The sequence below is a fragment of the Erinaceus europaeus genome, chromosome 19, assembly GCF_950295315.1.
Source record: "Erinaceus europaeus chromosome 19, mEriEur2.1, whole genome shotgun sequence".
Lineage (NCBI taxonomy): Eukaryota > Metazoa > Chordata > Mammalia > Eulipotyphla > Erinaceidae > Erinaceus > Erinaceus europaeus.
In genome coordinates, this window is record NC_080180.1 from 37,944,539 (window position 1) to 37,967,959 (window position 23,421).

The 23,421-nt window shown below is 47.0% G+C and overlaps 1 pseudogene; it reads right to left on the minus strand.

The window, feature by feature from the left end:
* Window positions 1–12,862, minus strand: part of LOC132534684 (protocadherin-23-like) — a 47,614-nt pseudogene extending 34,752 nt beyond the window's left edge.
* Window positions 12,863–23,421: the final 10,559 nt, after the last annotated feature.

Sequence of the window (23,421 nt, forward strand, 5' to 3'; positions counted from 1 at the left end):
GGGAAACTAAAAGCAGGATCTGACTAAATTGAAAGTAGGGCACCAAAGTAAAAACCCTGTGGTGAGGAGTAGACATGCAGCTTCCTGGGCCGGTGGGGGTGGGGGTGGGGGTGGGTGTGGGTGGGTGGGATGGGACACAGACTTTTGGTGGTGAGAATGGTGTTTATGTACACTCCTAGTAAAATGTAGTCATATAAATCACTAGTTAATTAATATGAGAGGGGGAAAATTAATTGTATGTCTCGAAGTTTTTAAAACACAGACTGAGTCTTTTTAATATATAGGCTGTGTATTTGATATGTGGACTCTCTCAAAAGCCTAGACCAAGTAGATCAGAAGCAACCAATGGCACAGCTACATACAAGATACTGGGTATTATACAGCAAACCCTAACAAAAGGACTTTTCAAAGTTAACCCAATTACCAAATTATGTGATGATAACATTAACTATCCATTGTCTTTTTGAACCCTAAGATAGCAGGAACCTCACATCTCCACTAGAAAGCCTGTATTTCCGCCAGTCCTGGGACCTTAGGATAGGGCCCACTTCCCCACATGCCTCTCCCAATCCATATCAAATAATATGGCATCGGCTGATCGTAACCTAATCAACGCAACGATTGCCACCTCAACATGCTTTAGCTCAGACTGTGTCCAGAGATCTCACGTATGGAATGACAACCCTTCAGCTTCATTACTCGGGTGAGACCTTTCCTTTCATAGCATTCTCTAATTCCATCCCAGGTGGATCACTTTCTAACAAAGTCCCAAAACCTAGATATAGACCAGGTTCTGTGAGAGAGAGCATATGTTCACACATATCCATAAACTAGTGGAAAATACATACCTGAAAGCAGAAGTACACTAGAGTTTGCAGTGAGGACCCCCCCTACCACTTCCTCTCCACTATTCCAACCTTTGGGTCCATGACTGCTCAACAATTTGTTTGGCTTTGTATGTTAACTCTCTTTTCAGCCACCAGGTTCCAGATGCCATCAGGATGCCGGCCAGTCTTCCCTGGACTGAAGACCCCACCAATGTGTCCTGGAGCTCTGCTTCCCCAGAGACCCACCCTACTACGGAAAGAGAGAGGCAGTCAACGTCCATGTTCAGCAGGGAAGCAATTACAGAAGCCAGACCTTCCACCCTCTGCAACCCACAAGGACCCTGGGTCCATGCTCCCATAGGGATAGAGAATGAGAAAGCTATCAGGGGAGGGGATGGGATATGGAGATTGGGTGGTAGGAATTGTGTGGAGTTGTACCCCTCCTACCCTATGGTTTTGTTAATTTATCCTTTCTTAAATAAAAAATAAATAAAAAAAGAAAGCCTACTGAAAAAAACTGAAGGGAAAAAAAGAAAATAAATCCTACTGATTGTTACCTCTGGCTCTATGCTTGATAACCATATGTTATTATGGTTGTTTGTCTGCCAGGTATATTTCTTTTGATTAAAATATCACAAGGCCTGTTTTTCAAGTTCTGTCCCATTACAGCAAGAATCCTACTCTAGGGCAAAGCCTTGTTATAGCAGATATTTTACTAGCTCACAGGTAGTAGAGCAGTAATGCACACATTGTAGTTACCCATAACTCTGATGTCTGGCTTCTACTTTGAGGGTTTGGAGATGGTGCTTGTGATAACTGGAGTAAACTCAATACCTTATGGCATCGAAGGAATGGACCTGACATAATGACACTCAGACAATGGCAGTTTTAAGCACTCCTAGCTACATTTCTGATGTTTTTCACCACCATGAAAATGTTCTGACCTTTCCATATTTGGGAGCTACTCTCTTCCCTGATCCAGTTTTCTGGTCCTTTTTCCAGCCATGACATAATCTCCCCAGACAATAACTTGGTTCCACCTGCATATCAGATTTCAAGCTCAGGGGCAAAAATAAAAAGGAAGAAAAAAAAAGCAGTATAGCTACAGGCCCTTTAGAATTTAACTAAAATATGCCTACTAGCTATCTACAAAATGGAGGACACCCCCCCCCCCCAAGACTTCATCTGCAATATTCCAGCCCTTAGGTCCATGATTGGTCAACAATTTGTTTGGCTTTGTATGTTAACTCTCTTGTCAACAACCAGGTTCCAGGATGCTAGCATGATGCCGACCAGACTTCCCTGGACAGACAACCCCACCTGGAGCCCTGTTTGCCCAGAGCCCTTCCCCACTAGGGAAAGAGAGGCAGGCTGGGAGTATGGATCGACCTGTCAATGCCCATGTTCAGTGGGGAAGCAATTACAGAAGCCATACCTTCCACCTTCTGCATCCCACAATGACCTTGGGTCCATACTCCAGAGGATTAAAGAATAGGAAAGCTATCAGGGGAGGGTATGGGATACAGAGTTCTGGTAGTGGGAATTGTGTGAAGTTGTACCCCTCTTACCCTATGGTTTTGTCAATGTTTCCTTTTTATAAATAAATTTTTTATATTTATTTTATTTATTTATTCCCTTTTGTTGCCCTTGTTGTTTTATTGTTGTAGTTATTATTGTTGTTGTCGTTGTTGGATAGGACAGAGAGAAATGGAGAGAAGAGGGGAAGACAGAGAGGAGGAGAGAAAGATAGACACCTGCAGACCTGCTTCACCGCCTGTGAAGCGACTCCCCTGCAGGTGAGGAGCCGGGGTACGAACCGGGATCCTTATGCAGGTCCTTGTGCTTTGCGCCACCTGCGTTTAACCCGCTGCCATAAATAAAAAATTTTAAAAAAAGAAAGAAAATGCTCTGACCTTTTGATACTGATGTTTAACCACCTGTTATTTGTGTCTTGACATTTACCCCCGATGTATGTTTTCTTTAAAAAGTGTCTTTGAACTTCCTCATTCCTTTGTGATATAATCCATAACTTTATCAATAAACACTCTGGGAGGAGCTTGGGATGACAGCTCACACTTGACACTACCCCAGATGGGGGTAATGTGTGTGTCCCTACAGACAACTTCAGATCATGGGCAGAAGACTGAAGTGAATTTCTCTCAACCCTGAGTCAGTTCTCAGGTTCTAGGAACCGGCAAACATTCTCCACCCTAGTATCAACCATAAGATTCAAGTTTACATTGATGCTAGGAGGTTCAAAAACATTAACATGAAATAGTTATAGCAAAAGATCTATGAGGAGGTTGTCAAATAACGAAAGGAGTTCAGTTAATAGGTAAACCTGCATTTCCATATACTCCATGACCCCTGAATCCATGCAAAAGATGCATTTAACAGTCAGCCATGCTTTGCACATCAAGTATCTAGCTGCTATCATGTGTATTTAGCAGCTGAAAGAGAGCTTACATTGATTCCTTCACTTACTGAGTTAGGGTCACAATAGAAAAAGCCAAGGGTAAGCTCGTGATTCTGCGCCCAAAGATAATAAAATCAAAACTAACACCAGACCAGATGGAAAGAAAGAAATTGGTGGTTCACTTACAGGTTTGAACTTTGCAGAGACAGTGACTTCCATCAGAAGAACTTTGCAGAGACAGTGACTTCCATCATTCATTACGGAACCTGGGAAAAACAATTAATTGTGGCAGATTACTACAATTAAGTTATAGTCCTAGTTGTATTAAATATGTCAATTTGATTTTTTTTGCTAGAACAATTGCATCCTTTTCAACAACCATCGTTAAAAAAGATCAGACTTTCTTTTTTAAAAAAAGTTTATGTATAAAAAGGAAACAATGACAAAAACCACAGGATAAGAGGAGTACAACACAACCCAATTCCCACCACCAGAACTCCATGTCCCATCCCCTACCCAGATAGCTTTCCTATTCTTTCTATCTTCGTTTCTCTCTTTCTTTCTTTCTTTAATTTATAAAAAGGAAACATTGACAAAACCATAGGATAAGAGGAGTACAACTCCACACAATTCCTACCACAAGAAGTCCGTATCCAATCCCCTCCCCTAATAACTTTCCTACTTTTTATCCCTCTGGGAGTATGGACGCAAGTTCACTGTGGGATGCAGAAGGTGGAAGGTCTGGCTTCTGTAATTGCTTCCCCGCTGAACATGGGCATTGACTAGCATGATGCCGACCAGATCCATACTCCCTGCCTGCCTCTCTCTTACCCTAGTGGGGTGGGGCTCTGGGGAGGCAGTGCTCCAGGACATATTGGTGGGGTTGTCTGTCCAGGGAAGTCTACTAGGCATCATGCTAGCATCTGGAATCTGGTGGCTGAAAAGAGAGTTAGCATACAAAGCCCAACAAATTGTTCAACAATCACGAACCTAAAGGATGGGATAGTGCAGATGAAGAGTTGGGGGGGGGGGGTGTCCTCCATTTTGTAGATAGCTAGTAGGCATATTTTAGTTATATTCCAAAGAGCCTGTGCTTATACTAGTTTCTTTTTGTTGTTGTTGTTTTTTCCCTGAGCCTAAAATTTGATATGCATGTGGAACCAAGTTATTGTCTGGGGAGATAATGTCATGGCTGGAATAGGGACAGAAAGCTGGATAAGGGACGAGAGTAGCTCCCTCATATGGGAAAGGTGTATAAATATTGTTGACTCCTAGTCCTGGAACCTTAGGATAGGGCCCACTTCCCCACATGCCTCTCCCAATCCATATCAAATATTATTGCATCTGCAGATCGCAACCTAATCAATGCAACGATTGCCACCTCAACATGCTTCAGCTCAGACTGTGTCCAGAGACCTCAGGTGTGGAATGACAACCCTTCAGTTTCATTACTCGGGTGAGACCTTTCCTTTCATAGCATTCTCTAATTCCATCCCAGGTGGATCACTTTCTAACAAAGTCCCAAAACCTAGATATACACCAGGTTCTGTAAGAGAGAGCATATGTTCACACGTATCCATAAACAAGTGGAAAATATATACCTGAAAGCAGAAGTACACTAGAGTTTGCAGTGAGTACCCCCCTACCACTTCCTCTCCACTATTCTAACCTTTGGGTCCATGATTGCACAACAATTTGTTTGGCTTTGTATGCTAACTCTCTTTTCAGCCACCAGGTTCCAGATGCCATCAGGATGCCGGCCAGGCTTCCCTGGACTGAAGACCCCACCAATGTGTTCTGGAGCTCTGCTTCCCCAGAGCCCCACCCTACTAGGGAAAGAGAGAGGCAGACTGGGAGTATGGACCAACCAGTCAACGTCCATGTGCAGCGGGGAAGCAATAACAGAAGCCAGACCTTCCACCTTCTGCAACCCACAAGGACCCTGGGTCCATGCTCCCATAGGGATAGAGAATGGGAAAGCTATCAGGGGAGGGGATGGGATATAGAGATTGGGTGGTGGGAATTGTGTGGAGTTGTACCCCTCCTACCCTAGGTTTTGTTAATTTATCCTTTCTTATATAAAAAATAAATTTAAAAAATTGTTGTCTGTAAACCCCATTGATTTGATTTGATCTGGAGCCCATATTCAGTTTAGGAGCCTATGTGACCTCTGCATCCCTCTAGGTCTGAGTTCATAGCTTTCCTATTTTTTATCCCTCTGGTAGTATGGACTCATGGTCATTATGGAGTGCTGAAGGTGGAAGGCCTGGCTTCTGTAATTTCTTCCCCAGTGAACAAGGGCATGGACAGGTCGATCCATACTCCCAGCCTGTCTCTCTCTTTCCCTAGTGGGGCGAGGCTCTGGGGAAGCAGAGCTCCAAGGATCTGACCTTCTTATGAACTGGCCAACAATGTAGCTCACCTAAGAGGGCACCTGCTTTTCCATGAACAGGACCCAGGTCTGAGCCTCCAGTACACTACATGTGGGTATGGTAACAAGCACGGGGGTGGGGGAGATTCAGTCCTGTAGTGTCTCTAGCTCTCTCTTTGTCTCTGTTTCTCACTCTTTCTATCTAATAAAGCTGGCCAGGAGCTCTGAATTTCAAGTGGTGACCAAAATAAATTGTTTTCCATTTAACTGAATGGGTAGAAATATACACCAAATTCTGTCCCTTAAAGATCCAATCCAAAATAACTTTTATCCTGTGGACATTCCACAGAGCATCACACTAACCCATTGAGCTGAGGGCACCATAATTAGAAGTAATGTTCAACGTGCAGTGAGCTGCCAGCACCCTGGGTCAGAATGCCTGGTTAAAGAAATGTGCTAATCCCCTGGAAAATAAGACCTACTAAAATTCAGTGGCCTGTCACGCCAGTGAAGCTGTTAGGTGTTCAGTGATTTGGAACAAGCTGAAGAGTCCCTCCAAAACAAAGAACAACTTATTATTCCCTAAGCCTCCTACAACTAAGAAATAAAATAGTGAGGCCTGGACTGTGGAGCACCCAGTTAAGCACACACATTACCATGCATGAGGATCCTTTTGAAAAAAAGTAAATTCTGACCTACTACCAAGTCCTTGGTGAGATTAATTAATGACCACGAGCCACTAAATGACATGCGAGCAGAAGTTTGCATGAGGATTGAATTATAAGGTGTAGCAAGCTGGCAGCATTTTATCAACCAGCCATATTGACCTTGAGTCTATCCAGATCTGGAAGTCCTGAACAGAGTCCCACTGCCAAACAGTAATCTAGACAAGTGTCCCTGTTCCCTACATCATTCTTCTCTTTTGCACAAACACATCTCTTTCTTAGTTTCACTAAGGATTTCTGGCTCCAGCTGCAAAGGAAGATAAAAATCCAGGCCAGATTTATAAGTCAAGTGGTTCAATATGTTGGTTAAAGCTGAAAATGGACTTCTACCACTCTACATTCCCACTCAGGGACAACCCTGGAAAAAAATGTGAGGCTGTGATAAAAAAAAAAAAAAATCTCTCCAAAGGGAGAGCTTTAGATGGCGTATCTGCAGTGATAGCAAGAATGAAATCTAGGATATATGTCTATATATTCTTGGTACTGAGTGATGACACACCTAGTTGAGCACACACAGCACCATGTGCAGGGATCTGGGTTCAAGTCCCCAAAGCAGAGCTACAGGTATCTCTCTATCTCTCTCCTTCTCTATCTTCTACATACCCTCTCTCTATTTCTTTCCCTGGCATATCAAATAAAAGGAAAAAAGATAAAATATATATGAAATCCTATGAATGTCAGAAACACCAGTCAGTTGGTTGAAGAATTGAAAACAGCCAAGAAGGGAAAATTAGGGTAAAATATTGGGGGCAGAGAGAAAATAAAGAAAAACTAAGGGGAGGGGGCCGGGTGGTAGCGCACCAAGTTAAGTTCATATAGTACAAAGAGCAAGGACCCACCCAAGGATCCTGGTTTGAACACCCAGGGCTCCCTACCTGCAGTGGGTTACTTCACAAACAGTGAAGCAGGTCTGCAGGTAACTATCTTTCTCTCTCCTTCTCTATCTTCTCCTCCCCTCTCAATTTCTCTCTGTCTTTATCAAATAAATGATAAATAAATAAAAAATTTAAAAAAGGAAAAATTAGGGAAGAAGTATGGACAAATCCATGACAGCATGTCAAGTCTGTAAATACGTGTACTACATGTGAATGTCTGTCATAGAGCATCCTCTGCAGCGCTGGGAGGTAAGCAATCTGAATAGAATTTCTCATTCCGTAGGTACCAGGCAGTGCTAGTATAGTGCACCCAGTCCATTACAGTAAAAATGGAGACTATTCTTGGGTCCAACAGTCTCACTCAGCAAGGTCAACTAATGACTGGTGCTGCTGAACATCCAACTACTCAGCAACAGAGGCAAAGGCTAAACCCCCAATATGGTACCATTCCTCACAGAGACCAGGTAGACTCAGTTGGTGGTGACTGATTAGGACAGACTCATTCCACAGTCTAGGATGGATTTGTCTCTCTAAACCAGTGTTTAAGAGAGTAGAGAGAGAGAGAGAGAGAGGAATGGGATGGAGGTCACTTCTGGAGTCAGACATTGAGTCAAACAAAGAGGGTTTACAGGGCACAGAAAGGCCACAGAGCTGCTGTGGAAAGGCCACCAAAGTCCCATGAACAAGAAATGTGGTTCCTGAAATCCAGGCTAGACTCTGGCGCTGCCAGGAATTCCAGTCTCTGTGATTTAGTGTGAGCTACGGCAAACACTGGCAACTTAGGAAGAAGGCTTTGATTCATCGGGATTCACCACATGTTCACTCATAACAATGAGATGAACTCACACCCCATGGCAGGATCATGTCAATTCTACAGACAACTCAAGAGACCCGTTCTAATCTGAAGAACCCCAATCAATCCACTCTGCTGTTTCTCAGCCACGTGATCCTGCTTCCTGCTATATCCTCAGATCTCCCAGGTGGAGAAGGATATCTTGGAGCTCATTGAGTCCAACCTCTTGAATTGAGATTGCATGTTCGCAAACCCAGGCAGAAATGACCAGTGCACAGCAGCATCTGTGAGCTCCTCTCCATTTCTCAGCTTCTTTGGGGCAGCCCTGTGGTGGCAAGTGGACTTAACCTAAAACACTGGGTTTGCTCTGATGGCTTACACACAAAGGGTGCATGGGCCAGAATGAGATAGTGATTATGGGATGCAGGTCTGCTTCCCTGCAGGACTGTGCTTTATGGCTTGAACACCAGGACAAGTGCTTCTGGAATTTCTCATTTCTAATCCAAGACACTCCCAGGCAAATTCTACCTTGGATAAAAATAAATAAATAAATAAATAAATCTCCATTTCTACAGATTTGCCTTAGTTTAGTGCCAAGCATTAACTGACTCTCTAGCCTAGTTTTAATAATCTCAGCAACTCAAAGAGTCGCCAGTCAAGCTAGAGAAAGGGATGAAGCTTATTACTGCCCAGTCAAGTGAAAAGACAGAAGCAGTTATGAAATTCATTTTTACAATACAGTAGCAAAGCGGAGGAGCTGGTGGCACCTGGCAGAGTACACACACTACCATGCACAAAGCCCTGGGCTCAAGCCCCCAGTCCCCACCTGCAGGGGGAAGCTTCAGGAGTTGTAAAACAGTGCTATAGGTGTCTATCTCCCCCTTCCCTCTCAATTTCTCTCTAAACAAAATAAATGAAAATGTTTTTTAAAAATGTATTAGTGGGGGAGTTGGGCGGTGTCGCAGCAGGTTAAGCGCACACAGCACAAAGTACAAGGACCGGCTTAAGGATCTCTGTTCAAGCCCCTGGCTCCCCATCTGCAGGGGAGTCGCTTCACAGGCAGTGAAGCCGGTCTGCAGGTGTCTATCTTTCTCTCCCCCTCTCTGTCTTCCCCTCCTCTCTCCATTTCTCTCTGTCCTATATAACGACAACAACATCAATAACAAGAACAGTAGTAACTACAACAATAAAACAAACGGAGTAAATAAATATTTTTAAAAAATTTAAATGTAGTAGCGGGAGCCAGATGGTGGCACAGTGGGTTAAGCGCACATGGCGAGAAGCGCCAGGACCAGCTTAAGGATCCCAGTTCGAGCCCCCGGCTCCCCACCTACAGGGGAGTCGCTTCACAGGTGGTGAAGCTTGTCTGCAGGTGTCTATCTTCTCTCCTCCTCTATGTCTTCCCCTCCTCTCTCGATTTCTCTCTGTCCTATCCAACAACAACGACAGCAATAGCAATTATAACAACGATGACAATAAAAAACAAGGGCAACAAAAGGGAAAAGTAAGTAATAAAATAAATAAAATTTTAAAATATGTAATAGCAACTACATTATCACGAAGTTATCATCTGAGGTGATGTCAGTTAGGAAGGCTGGAGCCCTACCTGCTAAGAACCAGGAAATAAGCAGCAGAGGACTTAGAAGAATCTGCCCTAAGAGATACAGCGTTAGAGCTTCACTCCTCTGTTGGCCTCTCTGGCTCTATTTATTTACTCTTGTTGTCTTGGAATAAATACATCATTCCTGGAAGTCTGCTTTTGTTATCTCACATCGGATAACAGGAAATTGGAAACTGTAATATAAGAAGTCAAGTTGGAAAGGGGCCAGAACACCAGCATGCTGAGTGAAGATGAGCCTGGAACTCTGAGCCCACCATTCTATCAATATGAAGAGTGCTATGGCCCCACTATCTCAGGCAGGGAGGCAGCTCTGGAGCACTTGAGTCCATAGTTGGTAAAAGGAATGGGATGTCCTCAACTTGCCTGACCTCCTATGGAGGGCAGGAAACTGTAAGCAAGTGCTCTCTAGCATCTGGCTTCAGCGTGGTGTCTACAGTCAGCTGGTCTATGTGCACAACTAAGGTGTGAAGGCCTCAACTCCACTGGAAGCCACACATACTGCTCGAAGTAGAGACATTTCCATTAACCAAACTCACTTGGGTGCAGTATCTCCAACACGGAGGAAACCGAGATCTGGGGGACAGAATGCAGATCCAAATGCCTTGAGCAGTAGGTAAGACAGTTGTGACCACACAGACCTACAGCTGGGCAGCGAGGTCAGGAGGCACGAGGGCACTAGGCCTGGCACCAGAGAGGAGAGAGAAAGCAGGGCACCTGGGCCCTATGTTCAAAGCCCAAAGGCAGTCGTGTCCCTAACGAGTCTCCTTCCCGGATGGGCCTCACCACCGCCCCCCCCCCAGGCTTTCCCCTGCACCCCCAGAGACCTTCCTATGGGCCCCCCAAGTCTTTCCCTCAAACCCCAGCCTGGCCCCCCACCCCTAGGTCTGCTGCCTGGACCCCCAGGCTTCTCCCTGGCCTCCCCTAAACCACCCCCCGACATTCCCTGTGACCCCTAGACCTCCCCGTGGACCCCCTGACCTCCCCCAAGCCTTTCCCTCATGACCCCAGGGCCCCCCTTCCCCTGCACCCCCCAGAGGCCTTCCCCTCAAACCCCCCCCCCCAGCCTTTCCCTCATAGCCCCAAGCCTCCCCACCAACCCCTAGGTCTCATGCCTGGACCCTCAGGCCTCCCCTGAAACCCCCCAACCTTCCCTGTGACCCCTAGACCTCCCCCTGGACCCCCAGGCCTTCCCCTTGACCCCGGGGCCGGCCCCACTGACCTGCAGGAAGCAGTGTCCCACCGGCGTGTGCTTGGCCAGGCTGGCATTGTACACCTGCGGCAGGAAGAGGGGCTTGTTGTCATTCACGTTGTCCATGGAGATGCTCACCAGGCAGGTGGCAGACAGAGGGCGCTCCCCCAGGTCCCAAGCCACCACCCTGAGCTCCATGGCGTCCTGGGTCTCGAGATCCAGGGCCCGGGTGGTGCTGATGGTGCTGCTGTCCTGGTCCATGGTCGATGGCGTAGGCGGGCGCGCACCCGGCCAGGGTGCAGTGCGCTGGGAGGTGGAGCAGAGAGTGAGCCCTGCCTGGCTCCTTGGCATCTGAGGCGCTGACCCACAGCATCGCGCTGCCTGGGGCCTAGGCCTCAGACACCGAAGCCCTGTAGTGGTGTTGGCTGAAGATGGGCGGCTGGTCGTTGAGGTTGCAGACCCGCAGCAGCAGCGTCTCCTTGGCGCTGAGCGGCGGGGACCCCGCGTTGGTGGCCACCAGCCGCAGGGAATACAGGTCATGGGCCTCGCAGTCCAGGGGCCCCTGCAAGCAGAGGAAGGAGACGTCCGGGGAGCCGCCGGGGCGCAGCGCGAAGGCCCCGTCCGCACCCTCCAGCGCCAGCGAGACGCGGCTGCCCCGCCTGCCGCCTCAAAACCCGCTTCCGGGTCGCGATCTGCATCGGACACCAAGACACGGGCCACGTAGTCCCCGGGCCGGGAGCCCTCCGAGACGAGGGCAGCGCCCCCCTCGGTGATGAAGAGCAGGTGGATGGCGGGCGCGTTGTCGTTCACGTCCAGCACCGCGAAGGACACGCGAACCGTGGCCACCTAGGGCGGGTCCCCCGCGTCTCGGGCTTCTACCACCAGCTGGAGCCAAGCCTGCGCCTCCCCGTCCAGCGGCCCCTGCGCCTCCCCGTCCAGCGGCCCCTGCACACGCACGACGCCGCTCAGCTCCTCCACCCAGAAAGGGGCGGCCTCCGCGGCCAGAGCCCGCCATCCAGTCCGGGTCCTGAACCCCGGCCCCGCCCAGGTCCCGGTGGCGGGCAGACGCGGAGGCCATAGCGCACGAGGCCATTGGCGCCCAGGTCGCGGTTGGTGGCGAGCAGGCGGCTGACCTCGGCGCCCGGAGGGGCGTCCTCGCGCACGGCCGCCCAAGTACTCGGCGCGCTGGAACACAGGTGGGTTATCGTTCCCGTCGAGCACGCGCAGCGGCACGCGCAGGCGGCTGGGGCAGGGCGGGCGCCAGCAGTCCCAGGCCTGGATGTGCAGCTCCTGCGCTGCCGCCGCATCGCGGTCCAGGCGCCACAGCAGCACCAGCTCCAGTGGCTCCGGCTCCGAGGATGGCGATGGCGACAACGCGGGGCTCCCGCAGCGCAGCCTGAACAGCGGCCCAGCGGCTTCCTCGGGCGCCTGAAGCAGCGTGTAGCCCTGGGTGCTGAAGAGCCCGGCGTCGGGGTCCTGCGCCCCCGGCAGGCAGAAGGCGGTCCTGGGCGGGCTGAGCTCGGACACGTCGAGCCGCAGCGACTCGCTGGGGAAGCGGGGCAAGTGGTCTTTGACGTCGTTGACACGGATGTCCACCTGCACGGCGCCCCGCAACGTGGTGGCCGCGAAGCTGTAGCGCTCCCGCCATTTGCGGTCCAGGCGCCACGCAGTGCGGATCACGCGGATGTCGGAGTGCGCTTGGAAGTCTTCCAGCAGCGGGGAATCGCCTGCGTCCTCGGACAGGAAGAAGCCGCCGCCCTCCAGCTGCTGCGTGGCCGGCAGCCCGGCGTGGATGTCGCCCACCGGGGTGTCGGGCAGAAGCCCTTCGTCCACCACAGGCTGAGGTTGAACACCTGGGTGGAGGCGCCCGAGGCCGCCCAGAACCACGCGAGCACCCGCAGCGCCAGCAGGCTGCTCCGCTTCCGGACTCCGCCGCCAGGAAGCCCGCGGGGAGCTCCTTGCTGCTGGCGCCGCGCGCTCATCCTCCGCACCGCGAGGCCTGGGTCCCCGGTGGCCGCCAGCGTGTGGTGGGGTGACGGGCACATCCAGGCGCCTCTCGGCGAGGGCGCTCGGGAAAAGAAAATTTTGTTGGGCAAACTAGCCGAGAGGCCCCTGGAGGTGGCGGGGTTACAGCCTCAACTGGTGCCATCTCGCGCCGCCGCCTGGGGACCGCCCGCCGCCATGGGTGTCATCGTGCCGCCTCCCGCCTCTGCCTCCTCTGGCGTCTGCTCCCAGGCTGCTCGCACTCCCCTGGCAAAGTCAGGTGCATCCTCCCTCCCTCCACCTCCCCCGCTCTCTCTCTTGCTATCTTGCTTGCTCTCCGGCCAAAAAAAGGGTGGAGGGGCTTCCAGTGCGCGCTCGCGGAGAGACGGGGCGCGGGATCGACTGGAAGGGGTGGGGAGAGGGCGGCCCCGCCCGCGGGGAGGTGGGAGGCGGTGCGGGCGGCCAGGAGGGTAGGTCCGCAGTCCCCGGGTCGCCCCGTCCCTGCCGCAAACGGGGTCTGGGTTCGCGCGGCTCCGGCTGCAGCCCGCCCCCTCCCCCCAGCCCGGTGATGCCGCACACGCTGGGCCAGCTCCAACCTGAGCGGGAGCCTCGCTCTGTCCGCAGCGGGGCGCGCTCGGTGTCCGGCCCTGGACGCGGGGGGCGTGGACAGAGGAGGCCGGACCCACCCGGGGGTGAACCGCGGGCTGGGCGGGGAAGGTGAGCAGCTGCCACACACTCCCACTCCCCCAGCTCCTGCCCCCAGACCGTCCGCTTTGCAGGCCTGCTCGCCCACAGTCTGGAGAGCTTGGAGAGGGGTTGGGGGGTGATGATCACTTAGGCAAGGTAAACTTGTGTTCTCCATTTGGCAAGGGAGGCTAGTCCCCAGCGGAAGGACAGATGGAGTCAAAGGACTGTGCACAGCTGGGGCCAGGATGGCTGCAAAAGGGGGTTGGTGCGAGATGCAGAACTTGGAAAAACCTCGGTGAAACCGCAAGAAATCTGTAACACATGGTGCAAGCCGCGCCTGATTATGCCGCGCTACTACTCAGGGACTGGTGCTTGTCTGGTCTCTCCTTGCCGCCAGCAGGAATGACAATAGATTCCACCAGTGAGCGCTTTTTATGCATTCAGCGCCATCACAACACTTCCAGGAGGTTTCATGAAGCTGATTTACACACAGAAGGAAGGAAGGGGGGAGGGGGCGAGGACCCCCACCTTGCAGAATTGCGTGGATGCCTCTGAGATCCTAAGTTTGGAGGCTGGGCAACTAATGCTAGCACTTTGAAAAACAGCCTCAGTCTGAGCCCAAGAGGAAAAAAAAAAAAAAGTCAATGAATTGCCATAGTCTCTTGTTTCCTTTCAGTAGTCTGTAATCTTTTTTTTTTTTTTTTTAATGATGGATGGCCACTAATAAAGCATGCCTAGGGAGGACTCTGCCCTCTTAAAAATGGCCTTCCAGATGCAGTACAAGGTGGGTTCTCCAATTCTGCATTTAGGCTCCAGGAAAAAATTCACATCCAAGACAGTGTTGCTCCCCAGGGGTCCTGCCTGGCTTGCACCCAGGCCAGGTGCCTTCTAAGACAGAGTGGTGTTATCTGAAAATGCCAACCCACAAACACACCATCAGTCCCATCTGACAAAGCAATGATAAAACGATTTATTATCTTAAAGGCATGATGCATTTAAGTGGGAGACACTACTAAAAAAAATAAAGCTTTTTTATTTTTGTTATCCAGATTTGTTAAGAATCTATGGCTTCTTCATTCACCTCATTCTCTGCAGTCTCTTCTCCTCCTCTCTCCCTCCTCCTCACCCTGGCTTAAGACAATAAAGAGATGACATTGAACCTTTGTAGCCTCAGGCATGAGTCTCTTTTCATAATCATGATACTATCTCCCCCTGCTATTCTCTACAGTCTCACCAACAGTGCCCTTGCTTCCACTCTGGATCCTTTCATGTACCCCCCCACAAGGAACACTGAGATGATCCATGTTTTTAAAGCTTACACAAATTATATCAGCCTCTCAGAATTTACCAGTCTATTTCCCTTATACTTGGATGGTAATTCACAACCCTTGTCAAACTCCATCCAAGATCCAACCCACCTTTCTGAGCTCATCCGTGCCACCAGGCTGGATCCAGCCTTCTTTCTGACCTTGGCACCTGTTGTGGACTGAATGTGTCCCAAATTCACCTGTTAAGATCCTGCTCCATAAGGAGTCAGGCAGTAGTGCAGAGGGTTAAGCATATGTGAAACAAAGCTTAAAGATCCAGGTTGGAGCCCCCAGCTCCCCACCTGCAGGGGAGTGGCTTCACAGGCAGTGAAGCAGGTCTGCAGGTTATCTGTCTTTCTCTCCCCCTCTCTGTCTTCCACTCCTCTCTCCATTTCTCTCTGTCCTATCTAACAATGACGACATCAATAACAACAATTATAACTACAACAACAATCAAAAACAAGGGCAACAAAAGGGAAAATAAATAAATATAAAAAAATAAAAGATGCTGCTTCACAATATGATGGCACCAGGAGAGATCCTCAGGATATCAGGGTGTTTTGCTTTTTGCCAGGAGAGCTACAACAGCTTGGCAGTGGGATGAACTTGACCTTGCTGATACTTTGACTTTGGACTTCTAGCTTCCATGAGAAGCATATATCTGTCATTTCCAAATCACTCAGTCCATGGTACCTTCTATATGATCGCCTAAATGGACTAGACCAGACGTTTGGCTGGGAGATGTGCCTGGGAGTTATTTCTCTGTCCTTACAAAGATATGACTTTCTCATCCAGATTTTAGCACAAAGGCCAGCTAGATATTTAGAAAGGCCTTTGTCCACCTCTCCTCAAGTGGCTCTCCTCCACAAACCTGACATCTTCATACTGTTACTATTATTACTACTATTATAATTACTATTGGCACTGGTGCTCAGTCCCTACACACAAACCCACCACACCTGGTTCCCATGCTTTCCTTTTTTTTTTTTTTTTTCCTTTCCCTTTTCTTCTTTACTTAATAGGACAGAAATTGAGAGGGATGGGGGTGGAAGACAGAGAAACAGAGAGACACTTGAGCACTTTCTTCACCTCTTATGAAGCATATCCCCCATGCAGTTAGGAACCCAAGTCCCAGCACATGGTAATGTGTGATCAACCAGGCATGCCACCACCCAGCCCCGACATTCTGTGTCATTCAGGGCAATGAAAGTGCCTAAAAGTCACTTCCTTTAGCCATTTGTTTACTAGGTGGTTATGAATTTGTCTGAAATCTTTCACCAAGCAACTAGGCACCATCACCTCACCAAGTGGATTCATAAAACGTAGTTATCACAAGCTGCAAACACTTCTTCAACTGAAGTTCATTAAAAAAAAAAAATTATGGGAGGCAAAGATGTGTCCCTGTGACCTTTCTAACCCCAGAGGATCTGTCCCCAGGATTGAATAAGAAACCCTTCCTATTTCACATATCCTCCTCACAAATAATATTTGCTTATTTTTTAATTAACTAGAATACTACTCAGCTCTAAATTATGGTGGTGCTTGGGTTTGAACCTGGGATCTTTGGGGCCTCAGACATGAAAATTTGATGCACAAATTACTCTTTTATCTCCTCCAGAAGACCTGCCTGCATAATTCCACTACTCCTAGCTGACTTTTTAAAAAAATATTTTAGTACAATGAGAGAGATACAGAGAGAAAGACCAGAGCACTGTTGGGGATTGAACCTGGGAGCTTGAAGCCTCAGGCATGAAAGTCTTTTGCATAACCATTATGCTATTTTCTAGAAACCTACTTTGCTTTAAGTATAATTTTAAATAGTTGTTTCTTTGCTTGCTGTGCATTTCCCAAATAGTCACTTCTAGGTGAGTGTTCTCCATTCCACCACTCAAACAAATTGCATGTGCAAAGTTCTTTAGTTCCCCAAGGTCTTTCCTGCACTCTTCAGATCTCACTGCACTGATTTCAAAGGCAGTTCAGAAGCTAAACAATTGGCCTTGAGCAGAAATTCATGGAGTTCATAATTGAGCAGCAGAGAGCCCAGAGGACTATCTGGACTTAGATTTCAACTCCCTCTGCTTAATGCCTATGTCACCTTGGTCACCTTGTTTGCAAAAGCCTTGAATTTCAGCTCCTTCATCTACAGCAAAAGGATAACAATTATAATCCCTTCCCCAGGACTGAATATTGCTCTAAACACTTATTAGCTATTTGGATTACTTAAATTAACTATTACAAAGCTAGGAACTGTTTATAATCTGAGAGGAAAATTTTTCTTGATAATGGACTACTTTTTTAAATGAGCTGGAGTTGAAGACTGTTTGGAGCTTGTAGTATTTAATTTTTATGAATCAACTTGATGATAATGATCAGTTGCTTCTTGAAACAATAGTCTTGCTATTACTGTGAGGGAACTTGGTAGAGGGTTTTTGATATTTTCAATCAGTTGACCTTATGTGAAAGAGCTTTCCTTTAAAAATATGAGTGGCCTCACCTCATCAGTTAACCCTAAAAAGCAAAAACTAAACCTTTCCAGGGAAATAGAAATTCTTCCTCAAGATTATGTGTAGAAATATTGTCTGAGTATCCAGATTATAGACCTGCCTACTGATTTTGAACTTACCAACCCAACTGTGTGAGCCTATTGCCGTGTGTGTGTGTGTGTGTGTGTGTGTGTGTGTGTGTTTGTGTGTGTAGTATAAATCTTGCTAAGAAGTAAAAATGAGTTGAAGGAATAGTTAGCCAGTACCTGCCTTGTTGTGTGTGCACTGTCCAGGTTTGAGTCCCAGGTGCCATATGGTATGGAAGTGTCACAGCACTAGGGGTGGCTCTGGGCTGCAGTCTTTCTCCCTTTCTCTTCTTGCGACTACCACCCCCCCCATCTTTTTTAATGAATGAAAAAAAGCAGCCTGGGAGTGGTGGCACTGTATATGTGCAAGACTCTAGCTCATAATGAAAATGGAAGCAGAATGATTGAAATAGGTTTTCTATCATAGCCTGCTTTAGTATTTCCACACAGTTCATGTTCTTAAAGTCTTAAAATCATAACCCTGAACTTGATGGGTTGGGTGTCTTGAGAATCAAGTCCACCCTCACACTTTAGGATCAAAATTAACAAAAGACATTATGCTTAGTATTGAGAATTGCTTCCACACACCACTCACTCTATGTTGTCCATCCAACAGAAAATGGAATAATTTTGATATAGTGTTAAGATGTCATTTTTAGTATCAACCTAGTTATTTATCCTGATCCTTTGGGAAGACAGGGACTAACTGTTCAGTAAATTATTTAAAGTAACACTTTTGTTATTTAATCAGAGAAATATAGCATGGCTTCCTTAAAATATATATTTATTTTGGATGGAGACAGAACTTGAGGGAAGAGGAAACTAGAGAGAAACATCTGCAACACTGTTTCACAGCTCATGAATTTCTCCCTCCTGCAGGTAGGGACAGGGGGCTTGAACCTGTGCCCTTGCACACTATAATGTGTGCACTCTACCAGGTGCACCACCACCTGGCTTCAACATGACTTCTTATTGAGCAAGTAAGGAAATTCTATGTTAAGTCAGACTTTTCAAATCTTTGTAGAAGCTAGAATGTTATAGTTGTGTATACCAAAGTTCTTCCTACATTAGAAGATTATAGTGTCTGGAAGATAAGACACTATAGGTCTGAAACCAAACCCTTAGCTAAATTATCGGGCTGTCAGAAGAGTCATAATGTATTTTTCTGTATTTTTTCCATGCAAAATTTGTCATGACTTTTCCAACAGCTCAATAGTTCCTATAGGATTTTCCCCAGATCTCATTCTCACTTTTCAACTGTTTATTCCTTTTTTTTTTTTTTTTTTTTTGCAACAATTGCAATCAGCTTCTCTACATGCCTCCCACCAGACACCAGACGGCTACAAAGGCCAGTCAAACCTGCTCAAACACACAGATTTCACAGCTCAAGTTATTTTCCTCTGTCTTACACACACACATACACACACACACACACACACACCATCTTGCTTTCCCTGAAAACCTTCCTTGAGATGAAATAATCCCAGCTCCTTATTTCCCCCCAATACTTTAATCGTTTTAGTTCTGTTCTGCGAACTCTTTCCAGTTTCCTATATATTGTATGAGATGTGAAAACCAAAACCACACACCCTCTTCGAACCAGGGGCTGTGCGCTGCCAAGCCTGGGGAGGCTGCCTCACTGCTTCCATGGGAAACCAAAGCCAAGTCCAACAGGTTTCTAGCAAGTGGACGTCTCAGAACAGGTGTGACCCTCTCCTTCAGATAAGGCAGCTCTTTTTGAGTAACCATCATTCCATGGGGAAAGGCAATTTATTAGCTTTCACACAGAGGGATTTTTTTTTAAAAAAGAATATTCATATATTTGTCTAAGGCAGCATGAAGGGTAAAGCTAGTGGAGAAGAAGATAAATAGCTTAATCCTTCCCATAGTTTTAACTTCACACACTGCTCTGTGTGTGAAGTTAAAAGGAAGTCGATCCATTCCCTGGGACGAAGCAGAGGTCACTGAAATACATATACATAATATATGGTACAATCATCCCAGGCAGGAGAGAGCAAAGGAAATACCCAGGGTTCTACTAATCCCACAAATATTCAGTGAGAAAAACACCTGGATTCTCCCCAAGCCACAGCTGTTCAGATGGAAAATGCCTAGATCCCATTGAATCAAGGCAGTCGGGGTAGAGAACCACATGCGGCAGTGTGTCTCCTCTGTAGGACAGGCACACATGAATCCTATTTGATCAAGACACAGTTGTTTGGGAAATAAAAGGGATATGGCAGAGTTCGAGCACAACTCACGATTAGCATGCACAGATGGAGAGGTTGTGGGCACAGATACCATCACCAGTGACTCCTCCAACACACTGATATTTGGTGAGGAGTCTTGTGCCGCCAATTCCTGGCCCCGTATACTCGTCCGTTATTTTTCTCAGGAAGCATATGCAGATCTGGTAGGGGGCTGCTCCTTGCTGAAATCCTCTTGAATCACACAGGCTGGGACTATTTTGCCTGGATTCTTTGCAGGCAGCAATGTGTATTTGCACACTGGAAACAGTCAGTCTTGTTTTTCTCTTATATGATCAACAACAAGCAACATCGTCACAACAGGAAGGTTCCAGGCCCTTCTGAAAACTGATGGAGCAAGAAACCTTTTCCTCTTAACACCACAAGGTACAGTCACTATACTTTTTCTTTCTTTCTGATATAGTCTTCTTTTGTGTCTAATGAAACATTTCCATTACAATTCCCAATGGTTTTTCAGCATTTTGTGATAGAAAAAAAAATACCACAACTGGCTCTAAAAATGAAGCCGATATTTACATGATTTCTAACAATCACTGAATCTCTTTGTTTGGTGGCACACTGACGTTTCTTACAACTATCATAACTTGCCAGTAGGTTAGGACTTACTACTTTTTTTCCTGGAGCCTGGACCTCACACATGTGCAGTTTCACCTCTCCAGGTCACTGGTTTATTCAGACACAGAGAAAAAGACAGAGAGGGACAGAATGAGGAAGAGATACCACAGCACTGGAGTGGCTTCCTGTGTAATAGTACCTCCCACATGGTACTGGAGCTTGGATCTGGGTTGAGAACATGGCAGTAAATGTGCCTCTACCTAGTAAGATACATCTTTGAGTCATACCATATTTATTTATCTTATTTATGTATTTTGATGATGGGGTGTACAGTCAATAATATCTAGACACCTTTCCCATATTTGGGAGCTACTCTCTTTCCTGATATGGTTTTCTGGTCCTTCTTCCAGCCATGACATCATCTTCTCAGACAATAACTTGGATCCACCTGCATATCAGAAAAAAAAACAACTAATATAGTCATGGACCCTTTGGAATATAACTAAAATATGCCTACTAGCTATCTACAAAACAGAGACCCCCCAACTCCTCATTTGCAATACTCCAGCCTTTAGGTTCATGATTAGTCAACAATTTGTTTGGCTTTATATGTTAACTCTTTTTTTCAGCCACCAGTTTCTAGATGCTAACATGATGCCAAATGGACTTCCCTGGACAGATGACCCCACCAATGTGCCCTGGAGCCCTGCTTCCCCAGAGGCCTGCCCCACTAGGGAAAGAGAGAGAGAGGCTGGGAGTATGGATCGACATGTCAATGCCCATGTTCAGTGGGGAAGCAATTACAGAAGCCAGACCCTTCCACCTTCTGTACCCCATAATGACCCTGGGTCCCTACTCCCAGAGGGAGAAGAATAGGAAAGCTATCAGGGAGGGGATGGGATATGGAGTTCTGGTGGTGGGAATTGTGTGGAGTCTCTTATCCTATGGCTTTTGTCAGTGTTTCCTTTTTATATGTTAAAAAAAAAAGGAAGGAAGAAATTGAGAGGAAAGGGGGAAATGGAAGAGGGAACACATGGAGCACTGCTTCACCACTTGTGAAGCTTATCCCCTGCAAGTGAGGACCAGAGACTTGTGTCCTTGCACATTGTAACATGTATTCTCTACCAGATTTGCCACCACTTGATCCTCCCTGGTTCAATACTTTAAACGATTTGCCGTACAAGCTAAGTCTGAAAAGAGAATCTGGACTCCTGGAAGTCACAGGCCTGGAGTTGGAGGTCTCTAGAATCCAGAGGTGCTGGGCCAGTATTTTTTACCCAGTGACTTCCCCCAGAACACAGCATTGCCCTCATGGAAAAAACCATGCCAGAAACCACTGCAGGAACTCAGGTGTTGCTCTTCTACCTGCTCTTGGCTACCAACTTCTTCCATTCTATAATTCTTTGCAACCAGTACAAAGAAGAGAGACAAGCAGAGAAACAAAATTCCAGAAGCTCTCGGCCTGGTGAGATGCGTTCAATCCAGACAGCACAGGCTTGCAGGAAAGCAGGACTGCATCCCCTTGTCACCAAGCACCCCGCATGATTTAGCCATCAGACAGCAGCCCAGAGGAGCTTAGGAAGCACCATTACTGCATTTGTAGAGCTTCTCTTCCAACAGCTTCCTGTGTCTGAGACACAGAGAAATTTCCCCTCTATCTCCACAGGCTTTTATAACTGACCCTTTCCTATATTTATTTATAAACCCAGCTCCTGAGGTTATGTTTCGCCATCACTATCTTCATGATCTCCTTTGAAGACCTCCAGCCTTTCTTCTGTCTTTTAATATACCCCCTACCCACCTGCTCCATCTGTGGGCTTTGGTGATGGGCTCTTTCATTCTTCTGAATCCTGGTCTCCAACCCAGGCAGAAGGGGAAGCTGTGAAGTTACAGTTCTGGCCAGGGAGGTGGCTCAGTAGCGGCGCATCAGCCTTATATGGGACAGAGTTAGAAACAGAGAGAAATAAAGAGACAGAGAAAGAAGTACCACTGCACCTCTCATGAAGCTTCCCCACTGCAGGCTTCCCCATGTGGTGGTCTGGGGCTCAAATCTGGGTCTTTGTGCATGGCAACATGTATGCTTTACTGGATAGGCCACCTGCCACACTCTTAATAGCTATATTTAGATTTAGGCTGCTGGTTTATGTAGCCAAGGGGGAAAATATGAGCAGCTGGAACATTAAGAACACATTGTCAGTGAGGGCTTTTTACCTCCAATTGGAACTGAAATTCCAGAGCTTTCTAGGACCATAATTTGAATTTATATGATCTTAGAGGTCTTATATGTCAATTTAAGAATGTGTTATACATAATCCCTTGACAATTCCATTGCCAGAAGAGTTAAAGGCATAGCAGTTGAAGGTAATTTTTAAAATTACCCACATGTCATTAAAGTGTACAATTTCTTCCATAGAGATAACAATGTTTATCTTTTCAAGTGTGTGATATGTACAGTTGACCTTCCATATATATGGTTGTTGGAGCTGCATAGCCAACAGACTTTTGTTGAGAAGAGATACTACATAAAGTTAGGTCTACAATACTTGCATTTGTACTGAACATATCCAGATTTCTTTCCATCTTTGCTTAAACAAGGCAGAGAACTGGGGCCAGGCTGTGGCACATTCAGTTGGATGCACATGTTAACATGGGCAAGGACCTGGGTTCAAGTCCTGGGTCCCCATCTGCAGCAGGGAAGCTCTATAGGCAATAAAGCAGTACTGCAGGTGTCTCTCTGTCTCTCTCCCTTCCTATCCTCCCCCCCCCCCGTCCCTTTTGATTTCTCTATATCCCTAGCCAATAAGTAAATATACTTAAGAAACAAGGCAGCTCAAATCTGGTTGAGAGAGTTCACTGAATCAACCATCTCTTTGCCATGGTATCATTAGCTTTGATTTTTGTGGTTCCAGGCCCCTCTGTGGCCTACACATTTCCTTCCTTCTTTTAGACTAATCCAAAAGTCTTTTCTCTTTAATTTGGTCTTCCTGGAGATGCCCTGGAGGCCAAAAAAAAAAAAAAATCACACATTCTCTTTCTCCCTCATATACTAATTCTTCATTCCTTTATTTATTTTTTAATATTTATTTATTTATTTTTGTCTCCAGGGTTATTGCTGGGGCTTGGTGCCTGCACTAGAAATCCACTGCTACTGAGGGCTATTTTTCCCCTTTTTGTTGTTTTATCGTTGCTGTTGTTATTATTTTGTTGTTCTTGTCATTGCTGTCATTGTTATTGGA